This window comes from Lasioglossum baleicum, chromosome 4 (assembly GCF_051020765.1).
Source record: "Lasioglossum baleicum chromosome 4, iyLasBale1, whole genome shotgun sequence".
In the NCBI taxonomy this organism is placed as follows: Eukaryota; Metazoa; Arthropoda; class Insecta; order Hymenoptera; family Halictidae; genus Lasioglossum; species Lasioglossum baleicum.
In genome coordinates, this window is record NC_134932.1 from 12,746,831 (window position 1) to 12,770,050 (window position 23,220).

Consider the following 23,220-nt stretch of genomic DNA (forward strand, 5'->3'; position numbering starts at 1 on the left):
TGATAGAGTACCTTTAATTAGCAAAATAAACCAACTCCGAGCACTGTATGCATGTCGTTGAACTATTTTCTGATGTTTCTGATACGATTTTGCGTCTTTGTGGTACAAGCCTGAGTCTTTGATATTTTCATAATTTTTCACAATGCGAAAGAATAATTACGCAATAAAATAAACGATTTATCTTCAGACGGGACTGAGATGATAGAAGAGATAATGAATTCGCTGGTTCGATAACTCGAAGTTTCTCGAGGCCATCGCTACGCGCAGCATACCAATTCGTGTTTGCCCGTTCTCTTTCCCACTCGTTTCTGTCATTCCTTCTCTGTTCCGCCTTCCATCTCGCTTTCCCCACCTACATTTCCCTAGCCTCCATCTCTGTTAGCCCACTTTTCACCCTCTTTTTCTACCCCCTTGAACAGCGCCGTGCGTTTTCGCCTCTCTCCCTCACTCTTTTTCTACAACGATCGCGTGTTCCTTTTCGTGTTCCTCGTTCAACCCTTGCTACATTTTGTTCCTCTACCTTGAGGGATTTTAAGGCCTGCTCGTTGCCGCAGCGTTGCCAATTTAGTGGGAGTTCTTGACAGTAGACTAATCTTTTTATTGATTTCGTTTAGGGCAACACCTACCCTTCCACCTGTGCACGGTCTGGTCTGCTGTTTTGTTGTTTTGTCGATGTGCGATAACCCAGGAAAATCGAAACGATACATGTACGTTCATGCAAATAATATACAATTGTTAGAAAATTGTGTATTCGTTGAAAAAAGAGACTGAAGATTTATGGGGCTCAACCGAAGGGAATAAAATGCATTTAATGCAACGACGTTTACACGTTACGACTAGGCTGCACGCCTCGATGTGACGTCTTCGACTTCAATTTCACTGATTTCTCCTTTTGCTTTGAAGTCTGCTTCGAGCAAACATGCAAAAGTATTCGATTTCCGTAGGTTTATCGTTGGATTGCGGAATTGATAATATCGAAAGTGTTTGAGGAATGTTGCGAAAAGTTTTAGCAATAACGCATACACAGGTTATAGAAAGAGACAACGAAACCACCACAACCTTCTCAAAGAAAATTGAAGATGTTAATATAAGGGTTCTGCGCTCGCAGAGTTCCAGTTCCGTCTCAGGGTGCACGCGCGCGCACCACCAGTTGCTCTCACCGTAGCAGCGCGGCGAAGGCTCTAGCGAGGGATTGTTCGGAAACTCTATTCGCAGGGGTGTTGAACGGCCATCGCTACGCTCTCCGGGGGTAGTATTCTGTTGGGGGGAGTGGAATGGAATGGAATGGAGTAGTGGGGTGAGGAGGGGTAGCGAAGAGAGTCCGGGGGTTGGGAAAGCCGAAGCGTGGCTCCTCCGGGTGGGGGTAGTCGGTACCTCGAACGACTCCGCGGGTCTCGGGATCGCCCCGCCGCGCTCAGTCCGACCCGGACGTTCGAGGGAGACGCGTCTCTCTTCCGTGGCACGTACGCGTCGCGTCGTTCCGGTACGCACGTTGTCGTCGTCGTCGTCGTTGTCGTCTCGATAATCTCCTCGATCGTGTGATCGTGATCGGTGCAACACAGTATATCATCCTCCTAAACAACCACCTCTCTTTCCCCGGATAAGAGGAAACACTGTGCGTGTATCTCTCGAACTTGGAGTGGCGTGCCGACATCGCACGAGGGTTGAAACTAGCTCGGAAGAAGAGAGGAGGCCGAAGAGAGAGAGAAAGAGAGAGAGATAGAAGGGAAGATTCGTGTGCGTTTTGCACGCCGCTCCGGTGGAACACAGGAGTCGCTGGAGGGAGAGAGCGAGAGATTGAACGCGAAGAAAAAGCTCTCTCTCTCTCCGTCTCTCTCAGTCTCTCCGACTGCCTCGCCGGCTTTCCACGGCCACGAATCGATACCACGCGACCGTCGCCGCGTCGGTCGTTCCTCTCCGGCGACCTCTTCTCTCGCTCTCTGTGCCCGCGACCACTCGCTCGTCGATTTTTCCTCTCCCCACCGCTCCGCCGAAGCTATCCGACGCCGCGCGACTTACCTCGTGACCGCTCCGGCTCTGGCTCGCGCTCTCCGGCTCCGGCTCGCGCGCTCCCGGGAGCCGCGGGCCAACCAGCCGAACCGCGCTACGGCCCTCGGACCCGCCAAAACTCGCGGACGGAGAGGATTACTCGCGTGCGCGCGCGCGCCCGCCACGACCAAGGTGTTTCTCGGCCGAGTTTACAGCGCGGGACCCCGCCAGGAACATTGTGTGGCTCTCGATCGTCGATCGTCGATTCTAGATCGTAGGTCGTAGATCGTCGTCGTCGTCGTGACAGTGTTTTTGTTTGCCCGTGCGGGAGAACCGTGTGGTTTATCCGGCTGTCTTAGTGCGTCACCTCTGTGCGGCACGTGACGGTACCACGGGTTGTTTGTATTTGGTGCTTACCGGTTCGAATACCGCTGTTGTTCCGCCGACCGGAACCCGAGGTGGCTGTGGATCTTCGAAACAGTGAGTACATCGATATTGTTTGTTAGGGATTGTTTACGATCGTCGGCGGGATCTGTGTTTTTAGTTAGGACACGCGAGTTTTACACCTGTCGCCGGCGATTTTCGTCGAGCGGATTTATCGGGGTTGTAAATTCCGTGCTTGGCCCGTGCCCAAACGCGCTCGATGCTGCTAATTTAACTGTACATTTTCATTAGCCACGGAGCCGTCGTCGTTAATTCGGGGACAACCGCGAGATACATGCGGCGCTTGTGACGTCTTCCGATTTTTGGAACGTTGTCGATATACTGCTGGGAAATTGATTTTTCTGTGGGAATTTTTGAGTGTCGTGAAGAAGAAATTAAGACTGATAGCTCTAATATTCAGTTTATTGAATCACTCTGATTCGAATACAGTTTATTTTCCGTTGACTGTAAACGTGTTAATTACCGAGGCTTCGCGTGAGATTCCCAAGGAAAACACTGAAAATTTCGTGAAATCTCGAAAGTCCCCAGCTTAGTAGTTGACGGACACCTTTCACTTTGAATTTCGTCGAATTACTCCGATTTTAGGCAACTTTCGTGTTGCTGATTGCCAACGTGACAATTAGTTAAAGCTTCGGTCGAGATTTTCGAGGATAGGGCTGAAAATTTCGTGAAATCTCCGAGTCCCTAGCTTAGCAATTGACAGTCAGCTTTCGGTTTCTACGTTGTTCAATAAATTGCTCAATTCTATTCGTATTAATGACTGAAGTTCGAAAAGCTTCGAAAAATTCCGAACAACTCTGTATCGCCGGAGAATTGATGGGGACCAGGGAAATAGCGGTCAGAAAGAGGAATATTATGGTATCGTCGCCGAAATGAGCATCGCATTTGCTCCGTTTTTATCCGAGGTCCGAAACGTCATTGACGGGTGCTCGGTGTTTACGCTAGAGTTCGAATTAAACAGATGCGCGTGCTTGCGGCCACTCTTCCTGCTTTGTTGCTCGATTCTCCGCAAAAGGGACATTACTGACGAGTTGACCAAATGTTTGGTGCCCCATCGAAATCGAGCCCCGGCCGATTTTTTCTTCCCGGCGATAAATAAATACGGTCGTTTCGGTCTGCTCGAGTATGCGCGCCGCTGGACGAGTTCAATTACTGCTCCCACCCGTTTAATTTTTAATTAAATTCAACACACGAAATTCCTACGAGGTTCTTGTAACACTTGCGGCGTTGAGTGGGTCGACCTGGTACTATACTAAACGAGTTTATACTAAAAAACGTCAGGCCACAAAAAATGAAACGAGGAAAAACCGCGTGGAGTTTATCTAACCTTGAGGACCCTTCGCCGCGACCGATATAGCACTGCTACTCCAAATATTCGATAACTAGAACCGTGTAACTGTTTATTTGGAAAAATAGAACGATCGTGTCAACCTTCGACGTGGACAGAACACGGACACGTGTACATCTCGCTTTTCAAAAAAATCTGTTCGAGTCGATTTCCCGTCAGGAATTCTTGTAGAGATCAGGTTTTTCTTCCCTCCTGCAGAGAAATGGGTCTGGTCGATCTCGGCTGTCTTCTATGAGAAGGGGAAGAGGTTTGACGAATGTAGGGGACGTTTAAGTTTCAAATTAGTGGAACATGTTGTCGGTGAATGCTAATGGCCGACTAAAATGAAAATGTTTCGTCTATGTATCTTTTAAGATCCACTTTGATGCAACGTGGAAATTGAAAAGCCCGCAAACATTCCTGCAGCAGGCAAACTGTTGGAATAGACTCTGAAATGGTAATTTCGATCAATCTGACAGTGCCCAAACTCTCCTTGGGAATCTCTGACAGCGAACAATAATTGGCTAGGTCGTGCACCTTTGAATCGTCACGTGATCGATCGCAGCGTAGCCGCACAGTTTGACGAAACGACCTAACGACGATCAAGCATTTGTAACTTCACCTCTGCTTTCTATACTGGGATCAATTTTGTAAAAGATCATCAACAAAATCCTAAGTACTGCATATCCAGGTAGACGTTCCATACTCTCTCTCTCTCTCGATCAACATTGTCTCCTTTCAAAAAATCGATTGCATCATGGTTCCGGTGAAATTTCGTAGCAGCGAATCGCTGGAAAACCGTAACTCGTTTGATAGCGAGAGCAGAGGATCGCGTGGGCGACTGGTTCGGTAATCGAGGAGCGTGTCGAGGTCTCGCAGTTTTTTCAGGAAGGTATTTTTATCGCGGTTGTCGCGCTTTTGTCGTGGGAATGCGTGCCGACAAAGCGACCTGGCCGTGACGCGACGCGCGACGGTGCGCCGCCGGCGACTTTATAGATCGTTGTTCACACGGCGAGATGTTTTGTTCCGCGGCCGAGGAATTAATCGATCGTAAAGAGGCTAATGCGAGCGATACTCCTCGGCCAGGCCAATTCCTCTCCAGCTCCGCTCGAGTCGCGTTTGACAAAGGAGAGCGATAGATGCGGGCGTATTCTCTATTCTTGACTATGTCTCTATCTATCTTCCTCTCTGATCGTTCCACAAAAGATTCGCGAACTCTCCCCGAAGTACCCAATCCCTTTGACTCGGTTCGAGATATTCGACGGTTCACTGTTTACGGTTCTCTCCCCTAAAATCTTAGCGCGATAAATTGTTGTGCTAGCAGGTTGATATGCTGAACGACGCGACGTCTTCCCTCGAATCCTTATCTTTGTTTTCCGGTCTTCGAGACGGTCCCGCTTTATGTGAGGAGAAGACAGGAACTTGGAATCACAGATTAACCCGTTCCCGGTGCCATAATCCCATGTAGGTCAGCGAGAGTCGCTCGGGGAATAATTGCTGACTTTGTCGTCCGGGACCAGAAAACTATGGTTCGCGAAATGAAGTAGTTGAAGTTGAGAACTTGACGCCGTCACTGTCGTGGCGATCAGTTTTTGGGTTGGAATTCGCGAGTAGTCGAGGTATGGTATTTAGGGACTCTCCGAGATTTTAAAATGTCAGGTGTGCTGTAAAAATAATCAACCTAGAAACCCATTTGAACTCCGCCAAAATAAACTCTGCTGTTAAAATCAGACTGTCCATCGCTGTGTTTAAAACAGTCTGTAATACAAGAGAGTATCAAGTGCCATCAAACCTAGAAGCCAATTTAAACCCAGGTAAAAGAAATAGTTCCTAAAGGAATGCTGTCCATTATCACTGTCCTGAAGAATATCAAGAACATCAAGTGACGTAAAGATGGTCAACCTGAAAGCCAATTGAAACTCAACAAATTGCTTTAATATTGTAATAGATTTAATAAAACTGTCAACCTAAAAAACCAATTAAAACCCAGCGAAAAAAGCGATATTACTTTCGCAAAAAGACCGTCTGTTATTGTCCTCAAAAAGTTACGAGTCAAGAATATGAAATATTATGAATGCGATCGACCTACAATTCAATTAGAACCCAATAAAAAACTGCTACATTTTTTCTACAAAAAATCTCTCGATACATATTACGTTTCTGGAAAAAGTGGTTATTTCTCTAAATGGAAACTCATGTCAATGGTACGGCACGTCTGCAGTCTGCCAGACCGCATCTCCAGCCAAAAAGGAAACCAGTTTGCAACGGTTGCAGAGTGCACCGAGCGCGCGCACTTTAAAGTCCATCATCGAAGCTTCAAATTCAAAGAAAATTCCCCAGGAAAAAATGAACCGTGGCGTGTACCCACTGTATGGTACCGTGTGTGTGCGCTGTGTTCCTTTCCTTTATCGCCCTTCCTCGCGAGAGTTCTCCATTGTCGGTTATTCGTTGTCGATATTTCTGAATTGGAGCTGATCGAATTCCGTACGGGGCTTGTATCGACTGCGTCTGAGAGCTCTCTCTCGCGTTGTAGTATCTTGTCTTTCGGAATTAGAACGCGGAACGTGCGTGAGAGCGTGTACGTATGTGTATTCCACTGGTTAGCCCGCGTGTGTTACAACGGATCTGCTTTGAGAACGATGTCGGACAAACGAAACCCTTCAAATTAATGGAGAACATGAAAACGAATGAAGATCCATTTGTTCGGTTTGACGATCCTCTTTGTAACGATCCCTGAAGACTGTTCGAGGGCTCACCAATTGATTGGATTGTTACTTCGTCGTTTAATGTCGACATTTTCCATCAGAAAGATGAAACGTTCATCCCTTAATTTCTGCAATGGCAAACCGATTGAACTACGTCAAAGAAATAGTTGATGTTTCAACTTCGACAGAAACGTACATCCCATTCCGCGTCTCGAGTAGAAACGACCGTCCGTTGATCGCGTAATCTGAAGTTTCCGCTGTCGGACATCAATCCGGCGACATCGCGGACGTCGAGAGAGCATCGTCCTGGTGATCTCTCCGCCGCTGGTACTATCAAGGCAGCGCGCGCGGCGCGCCGTTCAATTTAATTAGAATTTAAGAACAAACGTAATCGAGTTACGGCCGGAGTTTGCTGGTCGCTTTTGCAGCGGACGACACCAGAATCTGGCCAGACTTTTCGGAAGTATGTAACTTTCGGCGACTCGACTGCGGCCGGGAATAAAGTCTCAAGTATCCGCTGCTCCGGCTGCAGCCTGTGGAAGGTCGCCGCGATAAAATCTAATGAGACGTCGCCGGAAGACTCGAGAGAATACCCCCGGCGCGGCGCTGCGAGGCGAGCCCACCAAATTACTGATCGGAGGGCCCTGTATTTTTCCGGCATGCGATTCTCGACCTCCTTCGATCGGTTATTAACGAGCCCGAACCATACCGTCGATTTCTTCAAACTTCTGAAACCCTACTGAATTTATTTTTTAATATTTTCCTCGAAATTCAATGGGTTTTCTTAGAGGTATCGTTGTAGAGCATGAAAAGACGAATTCAATGAGATATTTCTGACGACCAGTATGGTCATTATACTCGTTGAATTTGTCTGTTCACACTCTACAACAATATCAAAAAAAGATCACAAGATTCCGTTTAAAAAGATCTAGTGAAGTGGACGACGAAAGCGTGTTAACCTTGACGAACTGATTCTACGCACTCGTGAACGCTTTGTAGAGCCGAAGATAGATTGTTGTAGGATTTTAGTGTCGGCCTAACGTCTCGAGCGTCGAATAGAGGGTGCGACGATATTTTTCAACGGTCCGGTTTCGTCGGGGATATTTATTTTTAGCCGTCCGAACAAGGAAACGCCGTAAGAAACGGAACTTCAGCTTATTGTTGGACTCCGTCAAGTTTGTTCGCAACTACGCACCGGGATATATAAAGTTTTCAGCACGGGGATACCGATCGCCCCCTTTTCCCCGATCCCACCCCCTGTTTTCCAGCCTCGTTCTCCTCATCCCCCCTTCCGATCCTCCCCCCGCTCCTCTCTCTCACTCTGTCTCTCTTTCTCTCTGTGTACTTCGGCGTGCTTAGTACGGGAAGACAATATTGACTCGGTCGTTTTCTCCCCGGAGAGGGCGAGTTTATTTTCAAGGGCTTCCGTTATCGGCGGAATCGTTGAATTAAGGGCCCATACGACCACCGTTTCCATCCTTCTTGTTACCCCTTCTACACCCCCGCCCCTTCGGAATCGTCAACGAGAATGCTCCTGACTGGTATTTTCGCTCGTCGATCCGACGACGACGTTTTATTTCCTGCGCGACGCGACGCGAAATCGATCGCCATCCACCGAACTCGCGTAATCTCTGCATCGGGTACGGCTCTAACGAGCGAGGGAAATACCTCGCGACTCGTTTCCCTCGATCTGGCTTACCTCTGTCTCGGAAAGTGAACAACGGAGCTCGATGTACGCGAACTGTCTGCTGGAGAGGCTCCGGAGAATTGTGCAGCGGGCCTGGAAAGGATCGATTACATTGATCCTGCATCATTTGAATTTTTCAGGGCTGGATACGAAGTGTACAACATGGAGCAAGTTGCAGAGTTAACTTTATCGTTTTACCAGAGAAAAATTGCGAAATACGGAACATGACAGCCAACGCGACCCACCGTTTGATCGCCGAATCTGACTCCTTAAACCCTTATACTATTAAACCGTTAAAAGCAATATGAAATAATTGGACCCAACGGCAACAGAATCATCATTGACACAGAAACCGAATTCCCATAGCGTGCGACGCTATGCCAAGAGGAGCACACATGGCACGTGCCCGTCTCCCATTAATTATTGTTTTTACTCGTCGCACGCGTTGCATCAGCATATTCGCGAGGCAAGGGTCTAATTGACCGAACCCTTGCTTCGCTCATAAATATCGGAGGGTCGGTTCGACCCCCGTTTTTCCTGAAAAGAAGCTCGGTGAACTTGTCCCGTACGGTTACGGGACAGGGCTGTACACCGTACAGGCGTACACGTACGCTTATTTAAATACCAAATAGACCAGTTCCCGCGGGTTCTCGTGGTCTGTGATTTTCGTGGTGACGAGGGGTTGGGTCCTGGGTATCCCGAAGGGTGCTGAGGTACAGGGGTTCGAGACGGTGCGCCCTCAAACGAGGCATAAAATCGGAGATGAGTCTGTCGTCGCGAAACGGGATGCCTCGGCGACACGACAAAGAGAGGACCGCTCGAAAAAAGAGAGGACGAACGAGAAACACGCAGGGAAAGGGACGAGGGTTGCAAAACAGTTTCGAAGGGTGGCCAGGCATTAATCAATCTGAAAGAATCGGCTCCTCGCGACGATCCCGCAAAACCAGCTCGTTTCGTTTCCACGCACTCGCACCTACACCAACCCCGTCGCACAAAAGCGGGGATGCCGCCCCTTGCAGATTTATTTTACTGTGAATGGACGAACCCAATGGAATTTTCATATCTCTGCTCTAGATGGTAATCTGTCAGGGGTTCGGTCTCGCAGCGCGCGATTAAATGCGCTCGCCTAATCACCTGGAAGCCTTAGGATATATGTATATGTTTGCATTTTCAGAAATAACTATTTGATCGTGCTAGGTGTCTATAGTACTCGGGTAAAATGTTCGCGCAGAAAGGCGAATCGACGAGTACTCATGGTATCCACGCGATTATCCGGAGAGATCGAGGCCCGCTCGGAGTCGACCTTGAGCTTGATTGACAGATGAATATTACTGGAAGCGCAAAGTCGGTGTAAATTGCTCCGGATAACACGCGGCTAGATAAAAAGCGGATCCGACGGTGCTCGGTTAGCGTCGATTAACGCTCGCGCGTTGCCAATCGGAGCGCCCCGTAATTGCAGGATTCAGATGCAATCTGCGCGATACCGCGCCCGCGTTTTACCCTCTATATATCATCCGGGGGCCCGGCTTTTCTCGCTCCGATCAGCGAGCAATTTTTCAAGACAAACGAGCTTCGATTACATCGGGACAAACATATTCTCGCACAAAGGACCGCGCGATGCCATTCCTCTCGTTATTATTCCCGTAGACATCCGGAAACACGCAAAACGGTAAGGCTAACCCAATCCTGACGAGTGTGAAATCAATAGAATTGACACAGGATGGGGTTAAAGGAGAGAGATTGCTCTACTTTCAGAAATCTTTTGAAATCGTCGATGTCGGCATCGTTATACCTATGTTTTGCGGGCAATTGTCGGAGACTTCGGAATCCGGGTGTGATCGTCTCGCTGGCCGCTAATAACGGAGCTCGCGGGGTGATTACACGGCGTGATTTCGCGCAGATTGGACGAGTGATTAATTCTTGCGGACAATCCCACCCCACCCCCGGCCGGGGTCGCGGCGCCCTCTGTGGATTTGTCGCTGGCGCGGCGACCAACCCCCGGCAAGGATATTTTAATTCTGAAGCGGCGCGGCGGCGAACCGGTTTGAAACGGTTATTAATTCGTGTGCCGAGGGTCCGAGTCCCCTGTCCGACAGAGAGAAAGAGAGTAAGAGAGAGAGAGAGAGAGAGAGAGAGAGAGAGAGAGAGAGAGAGAGAGAGAGAGAGGGGGAGACGATGCTCGTAAAAACAACCCCATTGTTATCGCCGTCCCGTGGCTCGTTTCGCAGTGGGCGGCACTCGAATCCCGGGGAAAAGAGAAAGAAACGAGAAGCAGAATTTCGCGTACGGGTCGCAGCATGCTGCTTCTCTCCCTCTCCCTTTTTTCCCTACCTCTCAACTCGTCTCTCTCTCTCTCTCCCTTTCTCTTTATGCTCTCTTCTCGCCGGATACGCGTATATGCGCGTGCACGTGTGCCGCAGTTACCCCCCTCTGTTATCGCGAAATGCTCACCGCGCGATTTCAACGTTTCTGATGTTTCTATGGGAGTGCGCGGCCGGATTGATTTTCGGCCGGGGTTTTTTCTGCGGCGCAATTTTTTACGCTCCGCGACGAGCACCGACACGGGAACGATTTTATGCCGAACCGGGGACAGCTGCGACTATCCGAGAGGAAACAGGTCCCTCGAGCAGAGGATACGTTCTGGGATTTTTTGGTGACGAGCTGGAACCACCCTCGCGATCATTCAGTATATGCTATGCGCTTCTAGAGGAATCGCTGGATGGCTGACAAAAATCTAGGGTTCGATGAACTTTGCTTTTTCTAGTCTTGTATTATACATGACACATGACATTTTTGTTCCTTCAAAATTCCAGCTTAATTTATACCATAAAGAGTCCCGTAACGAGAGCACAGCCTTTTCTAATCTTTCACGTCCGACACACACATCGTTAACATGTAGTACAAGGTGTAAACTGTATCATCCAATTAAAATCCGGGAGTATCAAACCACTCGCGCTGTCGGCCAACTCCGCTTTAATTAAACGTAACAACATCACCGTGAACTGTCCGCCACCGCCATTAAAAAGTCAATAAAATCATTTCACGAGCACCTGTAGATATCCCAGAATTTTAACTCCGCCGCTGAGCCTTCGATAGAACAGTTCGGCTCTTGATCATCCTCCGATCAGCTATCCTCGATCACTTGTACCATCGTCAACGGAGACCACGGATCGTTCGGCATTAATTCCCCGCCGAGGGAATTAAAGCAGATATCGGAGAAGGTTTCTAATTTAAAGAGAAACACGTGTACGCTCGTATAGAACGGTTGGAAGCGGAACAAGTAGAAGAAGGAGAGAGGAGGAGAAGAAGAGAAGGAAAGAAGGGAAGAAGGCCGGACCAAGAGATAGATAAGTCCTCGTTATGGATTCCGTCGGCGTGCACGCGGCAGGACGTCCTCATTGCCCGAAGTGTCCTGCAAGATACGAAATAATGTTGGTGTGCATCCCGGGACACAGGGATAACTTATCCCGTCCACGCCCCGTGGAATTCCTTCTAGCTCTCTCCCCCCGTCTCTCTCTTCTCTCTTCTCTCTTCTCTCATCTCTCTTCTATCTACCTCTCTCTTTCTTCGTCTCTTCTATCTCTGGTTCCGTGACCTCGCATCGTGCTTCCAATCTGCAGCGCCGGCGACAAATCTTTCTCTCGCTGCTCCCCTCCCTCTCATTCTCTCACTTCGCCATTTGTTTTTCGCTTTATTCCGCCTCTATCTTCTTCGTTCGAACACCTCTAAATTCTATAATGTGAAATTCGGCTGAAGACTTTGCTGAAGTGCTCTAGAGAAGCTTAATTACAATCGACGATAGAGATCTTAACGTCGTTCAACACTGTGGCTCAACGCTGTCGCTCAAGATTGTAGTTCAAAACTGTAGTGCAAGACTGTCCTTGAAGATTGTAGTTTGCCTTACCACCTGCACCAGCCGTTTTCTAATTTTCGAATTAATCTCGAGCGATCGCTTTCCTTTCTTCCCGTTCCTCGACACTGTCCATAATTACTCAAGTTCCATTTAGCGCGGCCATTAGCAGCCACGCTCATCGGGATTTTCTAATCTGGCCTGGGCCGTTGCGCGACGCCTCTCATCGAACACTTACACTCGTACAAAAGTGTTCCCGCTATCCAGGATTGTGTTATCTGCGACGGCAGACGGGAGAAGGCGGGTTGAACGGTCCACTTAATTAACAGCTTGTCTCCTGATAACGGAGCGCGGGAGATGTTCTTTGACAGTGCACTTCGGGTAGACGACTAATTACAGGGCCGAGGAATAGTAGACGATTTAATTTATCCATTCCAGCGACTCCGTTTAATTATCTTACGCAATAATGTCTCCTTCTGAGGAAGTATTTGAATACGTAAGTCAAGTGCCCGGAGGGGCCGCGACCCCCGCCGGCGAAAATGCTACACGGGGACACGGCCGTTTTCTGCACAGCGGGGAAGAGAAAACGGCCGTGCAAAAATCTACCTCGTGCTGCGTTCCCTCTCTTTCTCTCTCTCACTCTCCCCATCTCTCTCTCTCTCTCTCTCTCTCTCTCTCTCTCTGTGTCCTCGAGAAAGGAATTGCGTTCTCGTTCGCTCCGTTGGATAATATTTCCCGCCCGGCCCGTTGCGACGAGACGCGTTACGAAGCCGTTCTCGCCGAAATGAAACGGGAAATTAAGCCGGCGGGGAAATAATGAAAGATTCCGGCGGCCGACTCGATCGAATCAAGTTCTACAATATCCGGAGGTGTAGACGAGAAGCAGAAACCAGTTGGGAGTTCGCGGACCACGAGAGAAATCGCGATTCAACGAGGCCGCAGCCGGCCGTGTGAAATTTCGGCTCGATGCCTTTCGGAGAAATTCCCATAAAATCGCGAAGTTTCCAGGCTGCACCGTTCCATCTTCCATATAATCGATCTATTCAACGAAGTTAGCCTGTCTTCAATATTTCATTGCCGAAACACCGGCCTCGATATGTCGCCGATACTTAAAGTGATTTAGAGAATGGCACTGGAGTTGAAAAGATAAAGGATTGACCTTTCGACTGTTGAATCGTATAAATTCGAATGAAGCTCTTGATTCATTCGTGTATGCCACGTCTGAAATTAATTTTTAAACCTGTCACTTGAAATCTGGACTCTAGTCTGATCGGTGTGTAAGAAGGCGATAGGAGAAAGGGAATTAGGCTCGTCGACGGTACAGTATAAACGTAAACGCAACAACGAGCGGTCGCCGGATCCTTTATCAGCCTCTGGAGGCGTGTGGCTGTTGGTCCGGGTCGAGAACTCCGGCGGATATAAGCAATGGATAAGAAAGTTTCGCGGCTCTATGAAAAATGCAACGCTCGAGTTATCGTCGACGTGAATTTTTCATCGGCGCGAGTCGAGCCGTTGCTGGCTGTCGAGCGAGCTAGCTCCGTTCCTCTCTGGTCGTCCGCTTCCGCTTTAGCCAACCCCTTTCTCCTCTCTATCCTCCTTGTTCCCGTTTCGTCCTGTTTTTTTAACCGGTCCACCTTCTTCCGCGACAGAGAAAAAGTTTCAAAGTTGACCCCTCTCGCGAGGAAACACGAACCACCGGCACCGGCTGCGTCGAGCTCTAGGAACGCCGGGAACCTAATATTTCGCTTATGTGCGCGTCGTTGGAACCCATTTTGCGATGTCTGGTACGTTCATGAGCCTCTCTTCCGTGGTGGGATACGTTCTTTTCGCTGTTTCAGAGGGTTAGTAAAACGAGCTTTACTGTTATTTCATTGTATTGTCAGCGATAGCCCTTTGGCACACTGTGTTTGCTTCGTCGAGGGCAATTAAACCACGCCCATTTTAATTTTTCTTTTTCCCCAGAGCCCCGAACTTCCCTGACGACTGAAGGTGTGTTAGAGTTAGGAGAGAACGAAAACGAGACCGAGTCTGAGGGAGAGACAGTATCTTACGCGATCAGACTTCATAAGCAACTGGAGCTACTCCAGTCTTCGAAAGCAAACAGCCTCTCTCTCTTTCTCTTTTAACCTCTGGTTCCTCAAACTTCCAGCTCTCGCCCTCGGGATCCCAGAATCTTTCGTCCTCTAAATCCTACGGCGCAGATGCCGCGGGCGTGCCACACCGGCACGATATTTTATATTCACCTCAAATCATGCATATTTAATCGCGGAAACGGCTCGAGTTGCTCCAGGAGTTAATCGCGAATCGCTGAGGAGCCACCACCTTCGGAAAATCGCCTCCTGTATTCTGTAGTGACATTTTTAATCGTAACTGGGGGTTGCAACGTAGGGTGTTATCGAACATCCCAGAAAATTAAGAGAATAGACAGAAGGGTTAAGAATAAACGCAACAAAGTTGTTCTGTAACAACAGAAGAGTGCATTACAAAAGGACATTTTCATAGTGGGCTGTTCTATGCACCGCGGGACAAAGTGTGCATGGGTATCGACAGCATGTTCTACCATGAAGTACACGGCGCGGCGGCGGCGGCTATAGGCGGTGCGTATAGATAGGCAGGGAACCATAATAGAATGCCTATAGGCGGTTTACTAGCAGCGGTGGTTACGGTACACTCGCAAGGAGTCCGTATAAACAATTAACTGAATTACTTGGCGAATACCCGTTGTTGCTAACTTTGACGTCGCTCTCGGATATACTTTCGGCGAGCAGCCATTAAGAAATGTATGTTGAACGGAATATGAACGTGAACGACGGGCTCATGAGTCGCTGGAACGCAGACGACGACAAACACCGACGCGACCTTTTGTGCAGGGCGCATTCATCATCGTTTCCCACGTGCCGAGACCCGTCACAAAATTACAGGGAAAATGGGTTCGCTGCTCCACTGTCATCGAGCTGTCTCCGACTTGCGAATTGTCAGTGTGAGCCGAGAGCTTGCGAAATGTCAATTTGAGCTAACTGGGAGCTTGCGAATTATCACTGAGCTAAGAGCTCGGGAATTATCGTTATGAGTCGAGAGCCTGCGATTTGTCAGTGTCGGCCAAGGAAAATTGGAGGAATCTCGAAATATCAATTATCCAGGTTTTCGATGATCGTCGATATTATTGATTTCGCGCGGATTCAATTTTTGGAGTTTCTGTGCAGTCCTGTTCGTCGAGTTTCGTGGGTGGAGCCAGGTTATCGATATTTGCGCGGGTTTTAGTAGGGAAGCCGGCCGAATTACGGCAATTTAATGATGCGCCGAGTCTAGTTATTCATTCGATAGAAAATAATCCATCGAGCTGCAGGAATAATTACCGTAAAGTTACTGTAACGGTATTATCGTCGGACAGCGTGCAGTATTAATCATCCCCGGGGGTTGAGAGAAGGAGAGGGGTTTGGTTGGAAGAGAGAGAAAGAGGGGGAGAGAGAGTGGGGGGTCAGTGTTGCAGCCTGATGCACGTTATTACGGTTACATGGCCATAGAAAGTGTTACGCGACACGGCATCATTAACGCGGCCTGTTAATATAGTAATAACACCTGCCTAACAAAACTGTATCGCGGCCGATCTAATTCGTAATTTTCGTTGTGAACGGGATCGCTCCACCCAAGCTGACAGCCTAATGACATCCTCCCCGCTTAACTGTTCCCCCACGCGAACCCAAGCCAATTCCCCGTTTGAGAATTTTCAATTGCCCGGCTGACTAATTAATCGTCCCGTCGATTTCCCGCGAAAATAATTCATTGTGCACGCCTGCGTCACCTATGCGGACGGTTTTGCAGTTTTGACCTGGTTCTGCGGGGATGGAAACCTCTGCAAACCTTACTGAAACAATTTTACAACAACAATATATCTTTGTTGCTTACATTCGACAGCATAAAAAAATCTGTAGATCTGCTATCACTCGAAAACGCGTGCTCCGCAGATACGGGTATTGCTCCTTGGCACACATAACAAGGATCCCAGTGTATTTCAGTCTGCTATCGTCTAGGCAGTCTGCGCGAATCGAACGCGAGTGTATTGAATACGTTATTAAGCAATAAAGCCCAGTTAGAGGGAGAGAGGTTTCTCGTAGTTTCCCGTTCCCCTCGGCAAAATTGTTTCGAATGGATCCGGAATGTCGAGGGGTTGGAGAGAGCAGCGTGTCGCCCCGCAGGATCTCGAGGACGCGTAGAACCCTTCGCAGGACCTCCGAAAACTCTCGATCGCTCATCCGGCTCATTAGGGGCAGGTCCTCGCTGTGGGCGTTCACCTAATTTAAATATTCCCGGCTCCGGAGAGTTTTCTAATTTAACCGCGGCGCGCACCCCCTATCGATTCTTCTCCCTCTACCTCTTCTTGTATCTCGAGGCTCGTTAGCCCGTTTGCAAGAAATCAAATTTTCTCGAGATTTCAGGTCTAGGTTAGATTTCCGGGACTTGTCCTGCTATTTTCCTCGATGAATTTCTGTTCCGAAAATTTGTTCTTTTCGTTGGTTACACACAGCGGGAATTTTAAACGTTCTCGCGAGTTCCTGGTTCAGGGAAGTTCGCGCCGCGAATGACGGGACTCCTCGCGGTCGGCCCGTTGGGTTTCTTCGCACGTTTCAATCCTTCGTGACTTGTTGATCCAACAAGTCGATTTATAATCCCTTAACGCGTAGAATCTCGCGCGGATACCGTCGAAACTACATCGCGGCCGTTCCGCGAGAGAGGTGGAGGGAGCTGATTTTCCTCTTCCGACGATGAAGAAGTTTATCCGCGGCGACTTCGACGTCGAACTTTCGCTTTATCGTCGAAATTAAGTCCGTTACAAGACTCCGCCTAAGAGGCTTTCGGCTTATGATAACGCGCGCCGACTTACCACCACCGGTTTTGTCACGGACTTCCGGTTCTGGAAATGATTTGTACATTTTTTCAACGACGTCCAATATTTCATTATTTCTCTTTTTAATTCAATAATTTCTTCCGGGATTTCTATAGTTTTCCCAAAATCGAAAGTGGACAGGTTCCGCAGAAATATATCGACAAATCTTGTATAATCGAGGAGGGAAGTTTGAAATTAAGTTTCGAATGCAAAGCGGTTTCTTCTGACCGGCGACCGCATAAATCAGCGGCATGGAATTCTGTGGCGGGCGCCAGCGATCCGATTAATACTGATGAACCTCGCGCGGAGCAACGTTTCTAGGTTCATAAGCGGACTTCATCGTTATTGATATTCCTCCCTTAGCGCCATTAATTAACATCGCGGCTCGCAGCGCGCGGTTTTCCGAATTCGGACGGGCCTCTGCCACAGCTCGTTACTGTGCGTATCTAAAGGGATGCTATGCTCTCTCTCTCGCTCTCTCTCTCTCACTATCTCTCTCTATGGCTGTTCTGCAAGCCGAATCCAAACGTCCATACCACCCGGTCTGGTCTGGGGCTAGATGGAGGTACAAAATACCGGGGTACAAGGCGCGGAAACGCTGCAAGAGGAAGGAAGCAGATTCCATTTGCGGCTAAATGACTGATGCGGCCGCGTGTTGCGCGTCACGCTATAACTCTGGACGTGCGATGATATATCGACGAATACCGGGACCCTCTTTCGACCCTTTCCCTGCGAGAATGTATCGATACCCTCGGATCCCTTCTGGCGAGCTTCTACAATAGCTTAACATTGTTTGCTCCATCTGGATGTTTTAGTAATTCATTCGCTGGGTTGTGAAAACCGTGTGATACTTTCAGAACTGTAATTGTAATGCAGAAAGAGACGATCGGGAAATCATATTTTTCTTTCGAAAGAGACGTGGTTGGATTCGATTCAAATTGTCATTTCCAGTTAATGAGTACCATCTTTTTGTAGATATGTATCTTTTCAAAAAGAGATGCGGCTAGATTGGACCTAGATTACAATTCATAGTTAATTAGTGTATCGCCAACATCATCGTAAATATTTTTTTCTTCTAAAGAGACGTGATTGGAGTGAATTTAAATTATAATCCACAGCTAATTAGTACCGTCGGTATTACTGTAAATATTTTTCTGTTCAAAGAGACGCAGCTGGATTGTATCTGACGCGAAATTCTTAATTAACTGGTGCCATTGATATCGCTGTAAATGTTTTTATTTCTACAGAGATGCGGGTTGATTGGATTCAAACCGTGATTTCTAATTAACATTCTATTTTCCAGTTTCTCTTTAATTATTCTCCGATAATTATAATCAGAGTCTATGGATCGAGCGTGTTATCTTTTTCAATTTTGTTCGCGATTTTTGGGCAAATTGGCCACTGTACGCGTCGCCTTCGTGACTCTATCACGGAAACTCGATAGCCCGAACTCCAGAAGCCCGGGCAGAAACGCGGGGAGTTCGTATTACCTGCCGTGATATCGCTAATTGTATATTAGCCCGGTCGCCGCATTACCGGTCGATAACGCGGACCGTCGCACTGTGGTCTCCAATCTGGATTTACCAGTGCACAATCGATACCAACAGCTTTCTTAAATGTTTGAAAAACCATGCTTAAAAATGTCTCCGTCTTTACTTTTCAACTCGATATCTTGAGTGGTTATTTAATAAAAAGAAAACATCAGATTGACTCTGGACCAATATGGACCGAATTCCATTTGCACGTTAATCGCCAGACTTCTCATAAAACAATTTTGTCGAATTTATTTCCGTGTACAAACAAGATTCGAAATTTCCCGAAACAGAACTGTGGACCACAATGCATTTCTGTAGGTTACGTTTCTGCAAAGGGCACGATATTCTATCGCTGGCCATGGTGCGCCGTCCCTGACCGGAAGGGTCGGTATAGCGGTTCCGTGTATATACTTGTAAGAGGCGCGTAATTTGAATATCGGCCTCGGTGGCGGCGCATCACCGCGAGATTACTCCATTATACCTCCATAGACAATGGAAACCGCTTACGTGCCCGTAAATGGCTTCGTCTACCGCGAGCTCGGTCCCTTCCGTTGCTTGCTCGCTCGCCTCCCTTTAAATCTTTCTCCTTGTCCCTTCTCTCCCCGTCTCTCTTCGCCATGGTCCCTTACGCCCACGCTCTCCGCTTTTCGCCTTCTCTCTCTCTCTCTTACGGCGTCTCGAGTCTGTTCTCCGACGTTCACCTTATTAAAGCCATCGTGGAACGACGTTTAAGGGTGCGGTTATACTCGATGCGATTTCCGATCGCACGCGACGCTTACACTGGTTTCGCATCGCCCAATTTTCGACGTCAGACTGCCAAACAACCGTGGACATACCTACACTGAATAGTGTAACACTCATTCTAAACTGCAAAGGTGTTCTTTCTATTAGACGAGTGCAAAAGTTCGGTTTCTCTAGGAAACATCTTCAATCGCGTTAGTATAATCGCAGCTTAAGGTTGGCTCCGAAGTTGATAGCCGCGGCGGCGCGGCGGTATCAATTTTCGGCCGGCTGAATTCGCGTCACGATTTCGAATTGATAATTGCCCGGCTGAGAAGGAAGGGCTCGATTGAGGGAGCCGGTTGGTGGCTCGCGTGCTTCCTGCTCCAGAAACGGGAATGATTTCCGTCATTCGCGGATTGTTTGCACTGTCAGAGCCGTGGGTCGTTGTCTTCGTTCAACGAGACCGTTCACAAGTTCACTGAACATCGGATTATTCTAACGAGAATTTCAATCTTCTCGTTACTTTTATTTATTTTATTAATACTACTTTACTGTGTCTCGTAACTTCAATGCACACTATCTAAAAATCCGGTTACCACCCATTTGGAAGAATCACCGTTCACTCCGAAACAAAAAATACCGATCGAACTCGCAGCATCTGGAACAATGATCTCGCAGCCTCGTTTGGAACAAAGCTCTCGTGGAAACGGTGAATGAAATTGACACGAGGGCCGTGTCGGAGGGTGAACCGGAAGTAGCCGACACGGTTTCCAGTGGAACGGCGGGATCTCGAGACCAGGGATTTCAACGAGGTAATTTAATAGCGGCGTTAATAGCTCGGCGACACGTAAATACCGTATAACCAGATTGAAATCGGTGTTTAACGAAGGCGTGTGTGTATGTAGAGGGGTGGACGATAAAAATTGCTGTGTGTGTATTTGCGAGATCGATTGTCGACGAGGGGGGAAAGGGTAGAGGTTGTGTCTCGTTAAAGACATCGTTCCGTTGAGCCGACGTCGTTACGATATCGTTGCGTGTTCACGAGACAGGCTCAAACACCAGAGACGTCTTCCCGGAGATGTTTGCGGAGCGAGGGGACCGAGGCGACCGAGAAACGGGAGGAAGAACAGCGATAATCTCAGACGGAGACGGTTGTAATCGTGTCCCGTCGATGTTCGTCGCTGATTTAGGGTGTGCTCGTGTTGTTGCTGCCGTTGACGATCTTCTGGAGCGCAGAAATCTATTGTCTTCGCGTGAAAACGCTAGCACGCTGCTGCTGCGCGAACACGCTGTCGAGAGTCGTCTCATTTCGATTGGGACGAAAATTGGTATTGAACCACCAGACATTTTCGTTTGATAATATTTCTATTTCAAGAGTGGACCTGCTGGAAAAAATTATAAGCCAAACCATAGAAATTTGTACTACATTTAATTCTAGAGGAATATTTTTATTAAATTTTCAATTATTATCGGAACTGTTTTATGTGAAATTTTATTTTAGAGGAGAAATACTATTAAATTTAATTTCGTATAAAAAGTTCCTGTACAAATTTAAATACGAGAGTTGAAATCTGTAGAAGGTCCGGAGGACCTGATATTATTTCGATGCTTGGATTACGTGGATTTATTAGCAAATAAATCGAGAAGGTCGAACAGGTTTACGAAGCCGAAGTCGATTCGAAAATTCCATTACGAGGGAGATCGGGATGCAAGCATGGTCGTCGTTTGTCGCAGCACGGCAGGCAGCCGGTTAATTAGCGGCGTGTCAATAATTACACGCAAAAAGGACAGGAACAATATTTGCGGCCTAATCCGCAATTCTTCTTTGCGCTCTCGGCACGCAACAAAGCCGGAATCACCGGAGCGCAAACATTATCCGAGCGCTAAAACAATGGATCAGTCGGTTTTACGGGGGTGTGCAATAAATCGTGTCGGTGCGCGAGGGGATTCGCGAGCGAAACATACGCGGAGCGGATTCGCGGCGCGGTAACGAGCCCGGGCCGAATCAATTTGCGCGATTCCGCGAGCAAATTCCGTGCTCTAAGGGCGCGCTTATGTTGCTGGACCATTGCATTAGCGATCAAACGATCGTTTAACGAGTGGTACGAACAAACATGTACATAACAACCCATATAAAAATCATGTTAGATCATCCAGACAATTCTGCAGATTATTGTCCAATATATGATTCAGAATTTGTTTGCACCGTTCACTCGTTGAACAAATTTAACCAACATAGTAGTACTAATAACAATCTATAATTATAATGGTTATAATCAGACTGTGTATCTTTAATTACGAACATTAAGTAGGTACTGTTAAATATTCGATTTCTAACTAACTAAATTCGGACGTGGAACAGGACACTGACTTTTTAAGCGTGACAAAACACAGACTCCCCTTAAGTAGATTAAACTGTGTCATTCTAAAAGCTTAAATCTCAAAAAGCTACGAGATTAACGTTGTTCGTACTACCCGTTGTACTTAATTACGTATGATTTATTTAACGATGATTTACTGTAAAATTAAATTCTGAATGATAAGAAGTCGCTGAGGTATAATTCGAATATATGCCGATGCTTCAAATCGGAATAAACTGGATTAACCCGAAAATCCTGAGCCCATGTAATTCACAGCAGAGTTTTTAAACAAAAAGTGAAAGATGATTGGAAAACCAGTCGTACAGTTCCCAATTATCAGATCGATGCATTGAATTAAAATAAATCATATTCGCACAAAAATTCGGAGGACATCAAATTTCCAGCGGAGCTGCTAAACCAAAAACCGGATGGAACGTCACCGAGGGAAGTTTCGCGTGTTTCGGAGGTTGATCCGGAGGAAACTGCTAATGAAACGATGTAAATGCGTTCTCCGTGTCGCTCGATAAGTATCAGACGCGAGTTGGTTCCTTAAAGAAGATGGAAACCGGGATTTGAATGGGCAGAGAGACTGTTGGGTTACGACCCGGTGCGCGACGCGCGGTTGCAATAGCTGTGCACCGGTCGTCCAGGACGTCGAGGACATCCAGGACGTCCTCTCCCCAGTCGGGCTGCACGGCCGGGCATCCCTCTGGAATATTAATATGACGCGAAATATTATAAGCCGCGACAGTCGACGCCTCGGGAATACTAAATATTATCCTGCAGGACCCGGCGCGACGCGTCGCGACGCCACACCGGCGGCGCGGGGACCGTGACTCTCTGCTCTGCTCTGCTCTCCTGTTAGCGCTTGTGCATTTTGCTCTCGCCAGCAACCTGCAGGCTATACCAGACCCCCATACGTATACACGCGATACACGGTGATAAACTACCCACCCGGCGTATCGCCATTTCTACCCGGCACCGTAAAAACAGCTCGTAAACTTGACCGTTACCGAATGAAATCATGCTCCATTATACCACCGAAATTCTGCGCCGAGGCTCCTCTATCGATCGCTCGAGACCACTCCTCCTTTCGAACCCTATTTTTGCTATATTCGGAACAACATTTATCATCGTGCTGGTGTTTCAATATGTAGACATTCCGTTCGAAGTAGTGTCATACGGCTTTGTCTCGCTACTAAATGCGCAATAAAATAAGGTAAAATAGTAAAGAGTAAAATAAAATAGGTAGGAGTTTTGGTGAAGCTCGGTGCCTCGAAACCACAACGTTTTCAGTTCACCACCGGCGATAAGTGGAATCCTATTAAACGGTTTGTTTTATTATGATTCCGGCTGCTTTCGCGAACAATTATCGAATCCCAAGCGGCCGGTAATTACCGTTAAAACCCCGCGGGCAGGTTTTCCTTCGGTTCTTGTCGGTTGGTATGTAACAGCGTCGCGGTGTGCTGGCCGAAGTGTTTTCCAACGGTGTGCTCTTCCACCTGATCTTCGGTTAAAAGTTAATTACCCGCGTGCGGAAAATAGGTATCTAGCTTGGCACGTAGCTCTCTTTCTCTCACACACTCTTTAGAAGCGAGAGACGGTCTCTCACCGGTTTTTCCAGGTGTTCTTTACGGTCGATTCTGGGGGAAAATAACGGGTGACGGTTTGTCGGTTTATCCGGCTATTAAAGAAAACGACCTGTTAACGGAAGC

At 47.8% G+C, this 23,220-nt stretch overlaps 1 protein-coding gene across 2 annotated transcripts in view; it reads left to right on the plus strand.

Annotated features, from left to right (window-relative positions):
* Nucleotides 1-1,389: 1,389 nt before the first annotated feature.
* The window catches only part of LOC143208348 (uncharacterized), a 315,575-nt gene continuing 293,744 nt past the window's right edge, over nucleotides 1,390-23,220 (plus strand). For both annotated transcript variants that reach the window (XM_076422728.1, XM_076422730.1), the window contains exon 1: nucleotides 1,390-2,469. The gene's annotated coding sequence lies outside the window, so the exon portion shown is untranslated. The remainder of the gene's footprint in view (nucleotides 2,470-23,220) is intronic.